Genomic DNA, 15,750 nt, shown 5'->3' with positions numbered 1-15,750 from the left:
TCATCTATTTTTTATGAACATACATCTAAAATTTCACCTATAGGTGTAGTTCTACAGTACTTCACCTTAACCACATCTCCAATAAAAGTTCATCACACAATCACAGTTGTCTGCCAGTATTTGAATTTTTATAATTATTATACTAATCAGATTTTTCTAAACTCTGGGGCGTGTGTACATATGACCATGTCGTATCAAAATAATATATAGAAAGAGCACTAATCATAAAAAATGACAATATTACCCTTGAAATTTTATATGGGTGTTTGACGTAATGTTTATCATTCAAGTTATTTGTTTTATAATTTATTCGTGTGAATCTCACTAAGGTGCACACACCTACAAACTTTCCGATCATTATTATTTTAAAAAAAAACTATTAAAATTCAAATACTATCACACATTTGTACACGTGATAAACGGTGATATAGCTTTAGGTGAAGTACTGCAGAACTTCGCCTATAGGCATTTTGTAGTGTTTTCCAAATGTAATATAAATATATAGTTAGAAAAATGATCAGGTAAACAGGTGGGCTTACTGGTAAAAATACGTCCAACAGTCCAGATTGAATCAGGGCCGATCTGACGGTCACGACCTTATTTCGTATTTTAAATTTAATTTTTTTCTACAAATCTAAATTACTTGAAACTTTAGACGTGTTATTCAAAATTAGGATAATCTAATAAAAATATCAAAAACATAATTTACATGAAATAACTTGATCAAAATATCCCAAAAATATTTCAGGAGTATTTTGATCAATAAATTTTTTTTTTTTCATATTTTTATTAGGTGCGCCTTAATGAGAATACATGCCTAAAAGTTAAAGTTATTCGAATTTGTAAAAAACAAACTAAAATTCAAATACGAAATGAAGTCGTTATTGTCAGATCGACCCAAATTCAATATGAACCGTTAGACGTATTTTTACATGTAAGCCAACCCCCTTACAGTAGCATCTTTTATATGTACATAAACTAAGTGATCCAATGCAACGATTACATGTAAATACAAAAAAAGTTATTCTATAAATTTAAAATTTTGAGATTTGAAAATTTCAAATTTGATGCATTCAATGCTAGCTAAACCTCAAGATCCGTACTCTCCTTAAAATACTCTCTTTTCCCTTTCCCACGAAATACCCTCTCTCCCCTTCCCATGGAGCAGCAGTGGTTCTCCCCATTCCTATCCCGTCTACCGCTCTTTCACCGCTACTGCACCAGGTCCATCTCTGCCAATCTCACTCATCTGCACCATATCCGTCTCTCGCTCTCTCACCGCTGCTGCACCAGGTCCATATTGTCAATCTCACTCGCATGCACCATATCCGGAGAACCAGTAGGAAGGCTTATGCTTCAACATCAGGTATGGTCTTTCTCTCTGCTCTATTTCTCTCTCTTGGCTCTGGATCTCCCTCTCTCTCTCTTCCGCTCTTCACTCTTGGTTAAGGCGCTAGCCCTCTCTCTATGCTCTGCTTTTCTCTCTCTCACGGCTCTAGATCTCCCTCTCTCTGCTCTGTTTCTCTCTCTCTCTAGGTTAGGGCACTGGCCCCCTCTCTCTCTCTTTAGTTCTTTCTCTGCTCTGGTTCTCTCTCTGTCTCTCTCTGTTAGGGCATTGGCCCTCTCTCTCTCAATTTGGGGCAGCCCCAAGGGGGCTCTCTATCTCTCTGGTTCTCTCCCTGCTTTGGTTATTTCTCTCTTTCTATCTCTCAGTTAGGGAACTGGCCCAAGTGGTCTCTCCCTGCTTTGGTTCTTTCTATCTCTCAGTTCGGGCACTGGCCCAAGGGGTCTCTCTCTCAATTTGGGGCAGCCCCAAGGTGTGTCTCTCTTTCTCTCAATTTGGGGCAGCCCAAAGGTCTCTCCTCCCTGGTGGGTCTCTCTCTAACAGACACATACTCGCCCCCACGTGGTTCTCTCTCTCTCTCTCTCTCTCTCTCTCTCTCTCTCTCCCCCCACAGTGAGCTTGGTAGCATGCAATTATTTTTCCATTGTGTCCAACTTATTATGTTAAAGGAAGATGTAGTTCTTGCGCAAAAACTTTGTTCCATGAAAATCCATATCTGTTTCTATTAGTCAAGAAATTTATAGCTCGAGAAATTTCTACCATTAGAATATCACAGAGGATATGGGGATCATATGGACTGTTTAGTGGGTTCGGGGGTGTGGGTTTATGCTGCAATGTTATTGGTTTATGACATTTCCATATGCTAAATGGATTTTGTTTTAGTGAAGAAAAAGGGATAAGTGGTTTTCCTTATTTTCCATTGCCAGTACGTAGTTACCCTCATTGGATTAGATGGTCCCTAGCAAGTAAGAATTCTGGGTATTGTTAGTTTCGTAGCATTGGATTGGTCTCCCCATGAAGCTCTTAACCCTACTGTGATGGATTGGCAGTGGTTGCAGGAATTTTCATTAATCAGCCGAACATGGCATTTTTAATGGAACTATTGATCATATTATTAAGGCTTTCATTAATTTTTGGATGATTTATAGAACCATGGATAAGATGGTAGATGGTATTGTGAATAGTTTGTAGCCTCTACATGGAACAATAGTTTCTGCCTGTCATTCTCATGTAGAAACTTGAGAGGCACTTATGTAGGGCTAGTTAATACTTCTGTGGGGTTCACTATTTTCTCTAGTGTACTCATTCATGTTTGGAGGCCAGTCATTTGTTCTAACAGTTAGGGGTGACAAAACTATAATCTCCATATTCATCCTTATTCTTTTCTCATCACTTCTTCCACAACTTTTTATACTCATGGTTCTTCTTTACATTTTGTGTTCCTCTCTCTCTCTCTCTCTCTCGCTCAATGAGGTTGTCTACGATGCAGCAGTTAAAGATATCAAAATCAGTATCAAAATTCATATCCCAATTTACCAAGCAAGAAAGTATCACTCAAGTAACAGTTATATGGTGGGTGTGATTATTATTAGATTTGGGAATGTTGTGTAAGCTTTCCTCATATTTGCTGCCCTAGTTGCAATTGAACTTGAATCACCCTTTAGTTTATTGAACTTGAATAATCGTGCAGTCGGGGGGTCTAGGCTGCCTAGCGCCTAGGCGGGTGCTCAAAACCTAGGCGACCCCGTAAAATTTTTTTTTTTTTGGGTTTTTTCTCTCTAAAATAGCTTGTAATGAGTTTTAGGGTTCAAGTGAATCTAAAACCCATAATTTTGCCTCTTTAGTATTACAAAAATTACCCAAAAATACCCTCAAGAAGCCACAATTCCGCCCCCGCCTAGGTGGGTTTAGGCAGCCGCCTAGAGAAATCCGCCTAGGCGGCCGCCCAGGCACTGGTCGATCCGCTTTTTCAGAAATTGAATAGAGTGACATGCCTACTTGTAAATGAAAGCAGATTCTAGTGCACAATGTCTATTATTTAAGAACATAATTGCCGTTGAAATTACTTACTTTATTTACGGGATGTTAACTGGTGTGAATAGTTATTGGGCTCTTTCTTTTGATGATTGTGTGATAGTGTCATTCATAAAGTTGTGTTCTACTTGGGCGTCGGTGGGAAGAGGGCACTTTCATCTACAAGACTGCACAATATTAGAGCCAACAACATCTAACTTCAAGTCACTGATCAAGTTATTAGAGAATCAACAATATTTGATTGCCTATGGGAATTCTGAGAAGCATCTAATGATAGCCATGTTAGCTCTAAGTTTAGTGATCCATGTTGAGTAAAGTGTACTTCTCAATCTTACATGTATATTTCTTTCTCCTCATAAAAAAAGGAGTACTCAATCTTACATGTTGTATATTTTGTTCTCCTCATAAAAAAGGAGTAAACGTGTAATCATAGTAAGATGTACTCATCAATCTTAATATACTCTATTTGAATCAAAGGCAATTTTGTTATATGTTGTTCTTTCCATTTCTCTTTCTGCTTGATAATGTTGGGTTAACCAAAGTCATTGGGTGCCTAAGAAATTATTCAGAAGCATTGTTTAAAATGTAAGTGGACATCAATTTATTCAAAAAGACATTAAACCATGTCATAGACAGGCCTAACGTTACAGTTTATGGGGAAGTTTATATGTACCTCCCCTTGCAAATAAGAATTTGCAGGATTTGGGCATCGCCTTACCCCATGCAAATTTAGCCTCAAATCGCATACGAATTAAAATCCAATTGGTGGGCCTTGTATAGTTTTACAGTTTATTGGAAACTATATGCGACACTAAAAATCTCATTCAAATTAAATAAGTATTTGCATGATTTGTGTATGGCCTCACCTCTTGCAAATTAACCCTCAAATCCCATCCGAATTAAAAATCCAATTGTTGGGCCGTGAGAGAGAGAGAGAGAGAGAATATGAGAGTTTAAAAAGAATTAAAATCCAAGTTGTGGTTTCTAACCCACAACACCTTCACCCAAAAGTGAAAAAAGAATGATTGAAAAAGAATTTCCCCAAATTTTAAAAACTTGAAGGGCTGTTCGGATAGGAGGAAATTAGGAATCTTCGATATTTGAAATCCAAAGAAATCTATGGATTTTCAATATCAGAAACTTTTATAATGGGTACTTCAAATCTCTTGTTTGGATATATTCAAAATTCATGGATTCCTTGCAATTACTTTAATTTCCATTGTTCGGTAACAAAACTTGATACAGTATCTCTTTCTAAAATTTAAAATTTGGGATAGTGTCTATAAAAAATTTAAGATAGTTTCTTCTTTTAAAATTTGATATGGTTTCTCTCTCTAGAATTTAATATACTCTCTATCCAAAACTTAAAATTTGAAATTGTTTCTCTAGAAATTTTGAGATAGTTTCTCTCTATAAAATTTTTAGGTGTTTCTCTCTCTAAAATTTGACATAGTTTCTCTTTCTAAAAATTTAATATACTCTCTCTATAAAACTTAAAACTTGAGATAGTTCTCGTCTTCAATAATTTTGAGATAATTTCTCTCTCTAAATGATTTTAAGTAGTTTTTCTTTATTAAATATGACAGCTTTTCGTTCAAATTTTAAGATATTTTCTCTCTAACAGTTAAATTTGAGATAAATTCTCTCAAAAGTTTTTGCGATAGTTTCTCTTTTTAAAAATGTTTATATACTTTCTCTCTAAAATTTGCTATAGTTACTCTCTTAAATTTTAAGATGCTTTCTCTCACTAAAACTTCAACTTTGAGATAGTTTCTCTCTCTAAAATTTTAAGATATTTTCTCTCTTTAAAAATTGATGCAGTGTCTATAAAATTTGATTTAGTTTCTCTCTCTAAAGTTTAAAGTTTGAGATTCTTTCCCTCTCCATAACTTAAATTTTGAGAGTTTCTCCCTAAATTTTTCTGAGATAGTTTCACTGTAAAAATTTCATGTACTTTCTCTATCTAAAATTTGATATAGTTTATCTCTATAAAATTTTAAGATATTTTATCTCTCTGAAACATAAATTTTTACAATAGTTTCTCTCTCCAAAAATTTTGAGATAGTTTCAATCTCTACAATTTTTAAGGTTGTTTTTCCCTCAAAAATTTGATATAATTTCTATCTTTATATTTTTAACATAGTTTGTCCAAAACTCAAAATTCGAGATAGTTTCTCTCTCTAAGAAACATGATTTATTTCTCTTTAATTTATTTTCAGCAATTTCTTTCCTAAAATTTATAACAGTATCTTTCTAAAAATTTTAGAATATTCTCTGTCTACAATTTTTAGAATACTTTCTCTCTAAAACTTAAGATTTTATATACTTTCTCTCTCTAGAAATTTTGAGAAAGTTTTTATCTCTAGAACTTTTAAGGTACTCTCTCTAAAATTTTATATAGTTTATCTCTCTAAAAATTTAAAACTAAGATTGTTTCTCTCTCTAAAATTTTTGAAATAGTTTATCTCTCAAAGGTTGACACAGTTTCTCTCTCTAAAATATGATAGTTTTTCCCTACAATTAAGATTTGAGAGTTTTTTTCTCTAAAATTTTGCGATAGTTTATCGCTCTAATATTTTTGATACTTTTTCTGTCTAAAATTTTAACATACTTTCTCTCTTTAAAATTTTAATTAACTCTCTCTCTAAAAGTTAAAATTTGAGATAGTTTCTCTCTAAAATTTTTGCAATAGATTTTCTCTTTAAAAGAATTTAGGTACTTTCTCTCTCTAAAATTTTCATACCTACCAAATGTTCCCTATATTTTGGATCGAGGGAGCCAATGAGTAAAATCCAAGGGCCTTTGAAATTCAAAAAATCAGCTTTTGGTGTGGAAATCAAATTATGGAAAAGTAGTTCTTATTTTCATGATTTTAGGTATCGAGTCATTAAGAAATCCAAACGATGGATTTTGGCATTATCCAAGATACTAAAAATCCATGCAATATCCACGTACCCAAACATGCTTGAAAGGAATTTTCCAAGCATGATATCCTCGACTTTACCAGACAAAATTTGGAAGTCCTAACTCCATCAAAATAAGACTATGAATCAATGACATAGAAGTAAGCGAATTAAGAATTCCACAACAAAAGACAACCTCACAAGAAGTGGATATTACTGCATAATAAGTCATTGAACTTCAACTTGAAACAACTGAGTGCTTGTTCATTCCATAAACTAAAATTTAAAAACACATTTATGTTTATTGATTTGAATGCATAAATATAATTCATTCCATAAACTGATTTCATTATCTGGGACCGAATCTTCCTCTCTTTAAAACAATCTCTTCACTGGCTTAACCCCTCTGTCTTCGTAAACCACTTAACTTCATTAAAATTCAGCAGCATATCAATCCAGTTTTTAACCCTCGTTAGTTCTTTATAAAAAAAAATTGCTTTAAGTGAGAGCAATTATAGAAAATCAAAGGAGCTTCATTTAAGAGAGATTGCTGCAAAATACTAAAAGATAACAATAACTCAGGTTTAAAGTTTGTGCAAATTAATAACACAATGCCTCCTGGAAAATAGCGTGCAGACCATTAAATCACTGAAATTAACAAACACCTATGAAATGTACAAGCATTTTTCAGAATAATTAAAAAATGTAAATTCAAACCATAGTAATCCCTAGAAGCATTATTTTATTCCGCCAAGACACCAAGGTTGCATTTGTGCAAATATGGATAACCCTAAATAACCAATATAATCACCCAAACACTAAACCCATTTGAACAAGGCATCTTTTCTAAGGGTAGAGCTTTAAAGTTTTTAGCACCAGAACTACATCTTCCTTGCAATAATTTGCACACAAAATGGCAAAATAGTTGCACGTTATCAAGCTTACAGTGGAGAGAGAGAGACCCGTGTCTGGGCAAGAGAGAGACCTTTGGGCTGCCCCAAATTGAGAGAAAGGGAGAGACCCCTTGGGGCTGCCCCAAATTGAGAGAGAGACCCCTTGGGCCAATGCCCTAACCGAGAGATAGAGAGAGAAAGAACCAAAACAGGGAGAGACCTCTTGGGCCAGTGCCCTAATCGAGAGATAGAGAGAGACTCTCTACATTTCCCCATTACTTGTATGAACAATCCCTTTTGCTACTATATTCCCATTGTGTACGTTATTTAATAATTTTTTAAAATAAACTCTCTATATTTCATCAACCTCATCATCCTTTACTAATATCATTTGTTCCTCACTCTTCATACATTTATTATTAGTATAAGTCCCGAGACTTTTTCTCTCTTATTTGTACTAATTTGAAGATATTTTCTTTGCCTTCTCTTGTTCCTAATTTATTATATAGATTATCATATGCCTTAAATTTAGCTTTAGTTACTACTTGTTTAGCATTTTTCTTAGAATTTTTATATTATTCTAAGTCCTGATCGCTTCTATTATACTGCAAATTTTATAACATGATCATTTTTATCTATTGACCTTATGAACCTCATCATTCCACAACCAAGTTTGCATATCGAACTTTTTTTTTCCCTCTAGATTCTCCTTAAATTTTTTTTGTCACTTTCTTGATACATTCAGCCATCTCATTCCAAAGTACATTGGCATCATGTTCAGAGTTCCATTTTCCTTCTTCAACTAATTTATGTCTAAATAAGTCTATTTTCTCATTTTTTAAATTCCACTACCGAGGTTTTGGATGCACATTACTCTCAGCCCTTCTCTTTCTGTAGACGTCCATGACCACGAGCTTATGTTGGGTAGTCAAACTCTCTCCTGAGATAACTTTGCAGCTTTTACATGATGGTTGATCTACCTTCTTAACTAGAAAGATGTCTATCTAGCTGTTATGTGTTCCACTACTATAGGTTATTAAATGTTCATCTCATTTTTTAAAGTAAGTATTTGTTATTGCTAGGTTGTAGCCCATAGAAAAATCTAAAACTGTCTCACCCATCTTATTTCTTTCTCCAAACCCATATCCCCCATGTGCTCCTTCATATGCTCTATTATCCTTCCCTACATGACAATTTAGGTCCCCACCTAAAAAAGTCATCTCTCCATTTGGTATATCTTGGACTATTCTATCTATGTCCTCCCATAATTGTCTCTTAATTCTATCATCTAATCCTACTTGTAGTGCGTAAGCGCTAGTTACGTTAATTATCTCTTATGCTAATATGACTTTAACTAATAAGATTCTATCACCTATTCTTTTGACAATAACTACTTTATCTTTTAAATCTTTATCTACTATTATGCCTATGCAATTTCTATTATTATCATTTCCTGCATACAATAGTTTATACCCATCTATTTCTCTAACCTTTTCTCTTTTCCATTTAATTTCTGGTAGACACGTTATATTTACTTTCCTTCGTCTTATTGTATCCACTAACTCCATAGTCTTACTTGTAAGTGTTCCTGTGTTCCACGGGGTTAAACGAATCCTATTCTCTTGGACTAGCTTCTTTATTCATGCTCGTCTAAGGTGTCGCCGGAACCTTTGCCTATATTTCACCGCAATCGGGTCGTATTGCGGTGCGTCACTTGTAGGGAATTCCCTAGCTACCCCTTGCTCATTTTTCACTATACCCAGTTTTTAGAACAGTGCGTCGTTTTGGAGAACATCCTAGCATAAATAGATATTATAGTTTATCAGGATTAATGATGGGTTATGTCAAAATTTTACGTTGGTTGCTTACCTAATACAACCATGCCCTTTTACCCAAGCATGGGATGAGTTAAGGGAAAGTTTAAGGTCCCCACCCTTCTTAAACCAATTCTTACCAAAGGCTAGGGGCCCAAATCCCACTGACTAACCCGTTTTAAGAATGGGCTGAGGCTTTGGTGGTAATACTACTAAACTCCATGATGAAGTATCCGACTCCATTCTAACCAAAGGGTAGGGGCTCAGATCCCCACAGATATTCACCTTATTCACCAAATAGTAGGGGCCCAAATCCCCACTGACTTACCCCTTTGGGAAAGCGGTCGAGTTTGTGGTGGTAGCACCCCACATCCTAGTCATCAAGTTGTGGTTTTCATTCCCACTCACACCACCCCAATAATATTTTTAAAAAACTAGCACCTAAAATAATTAAAAAAATAAGTAGCGGCCCGTCTTCCCCACTAAATTACCAAAAAAAAAACCTTATATAATCTTTTTCTTATATTGTACACCTTGCAACAGATTATCCATTTTCAAGATTTTAAAGCATTTGTAAATCTGCTTGATTTTAGCCATTTTTGGAGTTTGAACTTTTATAATTAGAGATGAAAATAGATTCTCAGATCATCTTATGAATTTTTGACACAAAATTTGGATATGACGACAAAATTTATAAGTATGTTTTATTTTGATTGTTTAATGGTTGCAACCTCATACATATCCACCTACATATAATATTATGACAAAGTTTATAAGTATGTTTTATTTTGATTGTTTAAAGGTTGCAACGTCATATATACCACACTTACATATGTACACCCATGAAGCAATTGAGTTTTTCTCTTTGTTGGGTTTTGGTAAGTTTGAAGATTCGAGCACTGGACTTTTAGCGTGTGAACTTTTGTATAAAATTTATTTCATGTTACCCTTTTTATTTGTATAGGGAGCAAGTCCTGCAAAGAAGGTAAGATGTCCGAACCATGAGGCCATGAAAGTTAGTGATTTAACAAGAAGGAGAATAAATGGACCACAAAAATTTACAAGGAGAAAATAAGCAAATGGAAATTACAATTTTTTCTTCAATTTGTAAAATACGAATAGCTTGAAGCTGTTAATTTCTAAGATAAATACCTGTAGATTAAAAACCAAAAGTTGCATCAGATTTAAGTGGGTATTGGGCCCACCGAAACAAAAAAATAAAAAGGAAACAAATACATAAAAGAAAACCTAGAATGCATTCATAGGATTATCAATACTTGGATGTGTCCCAAAACTACACAAGGAGCACGGGTTGCTAATCGAAATCCTATAGGCCGGTACCCCATGGTGACAGGTATACAATTCGAGCGAACCAGCTCCTTTCTCTTCTTTCTATCTCTAAAGCTCTGGCTCATTTCTTCCTTTCATTCCTCAAGAAACCCTCTATTTTATAGAGTCTCTACCTCGTAGAATTGATTATAGAGTAAATTACGTGCGTACACTATTGGGGGAGGCCAATTACCATTTGGTGCCTCATTTGCCCGAAATTACGAGCGCTACCTCTTCTATTTTTTTAATTACGTTTTCCCACTGTTTAGCAATGCAAACATGTAAACACCAAAGAGGGCGCTATTCTTTCCTTCTAAGTGAATTCCATTTCTTTTGTTCACTAACACTAAACCCATATGCTCCATTCTTTCATTCACCACCTCCCCAAAACCTCGGCGGAAAAAACCCCAAACCCACCAGCAAAAGATGAAAAATGGATTTCAAGTTTGAAAATAATGCATTTTTGACCGTCAATTTTCAAAAATTTCAAGTTTTCATAGATCTTCTCGATCTACACTATTTTTAAAGCTTTGAATTTTATAATTAGAGATGAAAGTATATTTTAAGGCTATGAAAAAAATTTCCCATATTGAAACCATATTACTCAACACTAATTGAAGATAACCTTTACTTTGATTATTTAGACTCTCGGCTCTACACAAACCGCACCTCCTACATACCTGGTTAGGTCAGGCACGACCGCATGAGTGAACTCCATCAAGGTCCAAAGAACCAAGCCAACGTTACGTGGCTTGAGTCATGTAACATGGAATAGGGGGAAAAATGCAGGTTAAATGGAAAGATACAATGAAATAACTCTTTTCTTTTTAGGGAATCTTTTCATTGTGAAAGAGATAAGTACCAGATTACCCAAAAAAACAAAGAGATAAGCACCATCTAAGGCGTGACTGGTTTTGGAAGGCGCATGCCGGCTTAGGGTGGCCGCGTGCCCAAAATCTCTCTTCTTATAGGGAAAATAAATTTATTGAGATTTATTACCAGATTCGAGAGGTTATTAAGAGCAGGCCAGACCTTACAAATGAAGCCTAGTGGGCAACCATGGTGTCAAGTTCAATCCTCATCCTCAATAATATGACGTGGGTGCATGCTTTGTTTCCTCTCCTGCTTCTCGTCTCTCTTATGACTCTCCACTTTAGTGAAGAAAGAAATGTGGTGGCCCTCGACCAGAAACTGAGCAACCAAGCCACGGTGGTTGCCACAGTGGAATTCGTAGAGGACGACTTCCGTCCCGCTGACCCCCGTCATAGCCCTGGCGTAGGACACGACACCCCGCCCCCTGGCGCCGAATTTGTTGTGGATGATTTCCGTCCCACCGACCCTAGTCATAGCCCTGGAGTGGGACATGACACCCCGCCCCCTGGCGCATAATTTGTTGTGGACGATTTCCGTCCCACTGACCCTGGTCATAGCCCTGGCGTGGGACACGATACCCCACCCCGTAACGTTAATTTTGTTGTGGATGATTTTCGTCCCACTCTCTCCAGTCCTAGCCCTGGCGCGGGACACGATACCCCACCACCTGCTGCAAAATTTGTAGTGGGCAATTACCGTCTCATTCGCCGTGGTGCTTAAATTGTTATGGACGATTATCGTCCCACTGACCCAGGTCATAGCCCTGGTGTAGGTCATAAGTGACAGTTATGATGCTTCTCACTCTCTCTTCAACGGGAGAGACAAAGCCTAGCATTGTAGTGTTGGATACATTGTCATGGAAATAAATTTCACTATTCTTTTTTCAGGTGGTTAAGCTTTGGATTTGAGTCATTACTTAAAGTTTTTTAATGTTTTTTTTGCGCGTTAATGCCCTCTGGTTCGTAGTCTCTCTTTAAATGGCTGACTTGCACTTTCCTTACCTTATTAAAATTACACTGCACTATAATTGGAACTCTATAAAGATGGAAAATGTTTTGATAGGGCTGTCGTTCTATCAGATTAGGTAAGGCCTCATTGAAAATTGTAGTTTTCACATCAAAAAACCTTCAAATCATTCATCTCGGCCTAAACTATTATAATAGGAAAAGCCAATCGGATTTCAAGCCCTAAAATATGTATATTGTATTACATTATTCAGACTGTCCATTTTCCCCTAAAAATAAGTGTTCACTGATCTGTAAGATTTATAATATTTTTTTAGCGTGAAATTTCATAGTTTGTATTTTTAATTTGACTTTAAAATCATCATCGAGATTTCCAATGCTCAAAGGATTCGAGGTGTAGCCATTCGCAATATGGGATCTTGTAATGGAAAATATTTTATTTTGTGGGTAAGATTGTAAAAAATGATTTAAATTATCTTTATTATCATTTAGTTGATATTTTTTGTATCAGCGATATATAAATACTATTTTATAATTTATGATTATTAGAGCAATTATCCTATGTATTAAAGATACACCTCATTAGGCATCTGAATTCCTTCTTAAAATAGTCAAAATCTCAAGTCCTACTAACTTGTAAAGCCTTGTCATGAAATTTATATCCAATTGCCTTTTACCTTATTGCAATTTTTTTATCTAACACCCCCTTCAACGGCCTCTTTCCTGTGCCATCATAAAAAACTCCCCCTTTTCTATCTCTTTCATCCTTCTCTTCTCTCTCTCATGATTTTAACTTCTTGCTCCTCTCCTCTCTCTCATGGTAGTTGCAGGAGGTCTTGAAGAGCACCAAGACAATAAGAGAGAGCATATTAAATAGTTTTTAAAAATCATATAATATAGTTTACGAGCATGTATTTTTTGAGTTCATATAGGGGTAGATTCATAATAAATTAATAACAAATACATAACAAATATTTTGAAAAATAAATGTCTTTGACTAATAGTAACATATTAATATACTCTATCATAAATTAAATGATATAAATATATAATATAAATTTGTAATAATGTACTAAATTGCATATGCATGGATGGGCATGCATTAAAGGGCTATTTCTTTATAGTATCACTTATAAACTTATTTCATTTTACCTTTTGCTAATAATCAATGCAACAGATGCACAACCATTAATGGCTTTGGACTTTCCTTATTGGCTTTAACTTTCTTTCTACACGTATTATCTAGACAAATAATACAAGAGAAATTTATGTATAGGCACTATTGGGGGTCAATTATAAAATGCGATCACGTTTGTCTTAAATTACGGGAGGCACCCCCATCCCTCCCATGTTTTTTTTGTCCCCCTAAGTTGCCCTCATGTTCAGCAATGCAAATACAAGATAGTATGATGGCTATTTTTTTCAAAATAAAAAGAATTGTCAGGTATTCAAAATACCAAACAGCTCCATTTGCCAATGATAGAGTTAGAGAGAGAAAAAAAGGCATCTCTCTAAATACATCGAACCAAAAAACCCCCACTTTTTAATGTGTTCTACCCTTTTCAGTTGCAACCAATGTAAATCCTGCACCGCATCCATTCCACAATGTGTTATAGTTAGAGAGAGTGCAGGCCCTTGGCTCACACTCCCCGTAAAGCTCCCTCAAAAAACAAAAGAAATAAAATCCAAAAAATAAAAAATATAGAGACGAGGAGAAAGAAAAACTAACAGAAAAAAAAAGAAGATTTTCTTCTTCCTTCTCTCAGTATAGAGAGAGAAGAACAAATACATTAAGACACAAAAGTTGGTGGTATTTTTTTCCCCCATAAGAGAACATATTCGAGAGAGAAAATAAGGAAAAAGTTTACAGGGAAAAATAGGTAGTGTTTCTCTCTTCCAGTAAAGGCGAATGAAGAAAGAGAGTTACAAGATAGAGAAAAGAAACAGAAGATAGAAGTCAGTAGTATTTAGACTGTTTCTTCTCTATGAGGAGGCGCTTTCCGCATGTGAAAACCCCACTTTCTCTCTCTAGAATGAGGATTTTTTAGTAGAAACCACTTGGGTATTCCAAAAATCCTATCTCTCTCTCTGAAACACCTTCCTCTCTCTATTGAATGCCCCATCTGAATGGGTATTCCACAGTCGTACAAAGGGGGCAACAAGAATGGTATCCCCCACCTGTAAAAAAAAACCCCTTCTCTCTCTAAAACTCCTCTCTCAAGCGCCAACTTCTCTGCCTCCGTGCATTTTCCTCACTCTCAAGCTTTTCTATGCTATGATTACCCTCTCTTTCTTGCTTGACTTCTCCCTCTCTTAAGTACCAACTTCTCTATTTCTCTCTCTCTACTAAACCTTCTTCTCTGGTTTAGCCTCTATCCCCACTTTTACTCGTGGCTTCATGGCCACGCCTGTCTTTCATTTTTACTCATGGCGCCCTTTCGGGTTACCACCAAGCCGAATTTTCTTCTTGGCCATTTTATCCACAGCGTCGTGGCTATGACGGCCTGAGGCTCTCACTTTTACTCATGATGATCCTCATCGGAAGCTCATTATGCCCGACTTCTTTCTTTTTGAACAGTTTGACCCATAGTATTGAGGTTGTGTCCGTCTTTATGAAAGGGAAGGCCTCCTTCTTGATGATGAATAGGATGGAGGGGACCATTCCACCTCACTTGATTCGACTTATTTTTGTCACATATGAAGTACCATTCACCATCATGAGTGGATGCTTCCATTCAAAACCAACCCAAAACATGTGAAGCCTTTATATCCCCTAAACTTTCAAACCCCAGGCTCAGGTATTTCTAAGCTCTCTAACCCCCACGTGTCATATTCTCAATTACCTAGGAAGAACATTTTATAGTTCGGAAATTTAAATGCTAGACAACCCTTTTATTTTGAAAAAAAATTAGCTCTCTTTCTGTCTGTATTTGCAATGCCAAACATGATGAGAACTTCGAAAAAAAAAAGCTGCGGGAGAGGGGGGGGTGGGGGTGGGTGCTTCCCGTAATTTGGGAAATGAAAAGGATATATGTTAGATACATATTGATAAATATGCAAATGAAGAGGTTTAGAAAACGCGTCAATCTTATAATACGAAACTAAGGCGCCTTAAAAATTTATTCAAAAATATTGTTCCAATATTGGAAACCTCCAATTGATCATCTCAACCTCTAAATATACGGATGTGAAAAGAAAAAGATTTGAAATTCTGAAAGAAGGTGTGTCTTGTAATGCAATATATGGGACGTCCATTTATTTAGTTTCCAATTGTTACAAATCAGCTTAGATTTGTTGGAGTATAGCCACTAAGGCCTCATGACCACCATAGTGTTCATGGTCTCTCTCTTACCTTTTATTTTTAAATGCATTTAATTTAATTTCATTATATTATCTACTTGTTATAATGGTCTCATTGCATTCAAATCCTTTTATTATCTTTTATGGTGTATTTCATTCTCTTTCTTTCTTTTTCTTAACCACCCATCGATGATATTCTAACGGTCACATTAAACAAAATATTGTTTCTTTGAGGTAAGAGAGAGAGAGAGAGAGAGAGAGAGAGAGAGAGAATGTCAAAAAAGAAGGCTTAGC

The 15,750-nt window shown here is 35.6% G+C and overlaps 1 long non-coding RNA gene across 1 annotated transcript; it reads left to right on the top strand.

Moving 5' to 3' along the window:
* The first annotated feature begins 1,083 nt into the window (after positions 1 to 1,083).
* Positions 1,084 to 3,868, top strand: LOC148782478 (uncharacterized). The gene is made up of 2 exons (XR_016053602.1): positions 1,084 to 1,366; positions 3,483 to 3,868. It is a non-coding gene; the product is annotated as an uncharacterized LOC148782478 (long non-coding RNA).
* The last annotated feature ends 11,882 nt before the right edge of the window (positions 3,869 to 15,750 follow it).

The sequence above is a fragment of the Amborella trichopoda genome, chromosome 4 (genome assembly GCF_054954075.1).
Source record: "Amborella trichopoda isolate Santa Cruz 75 chromosome 4, AtrichopodaSantaCruz75HAP2 v2.0, whole genome shotgun sequence".
NCBI lineage: Eukaryota > Viridiplantae > Streptophyta > Magnoliopsida > Amborellales > Amborellaceae > Amborella > Amborella trichopoda.
The sequence above is the reverse complement of the archived record's forward strand: the minus strand, read 5'-3'. Positions and strand labels throughout refer to the sequence as shown.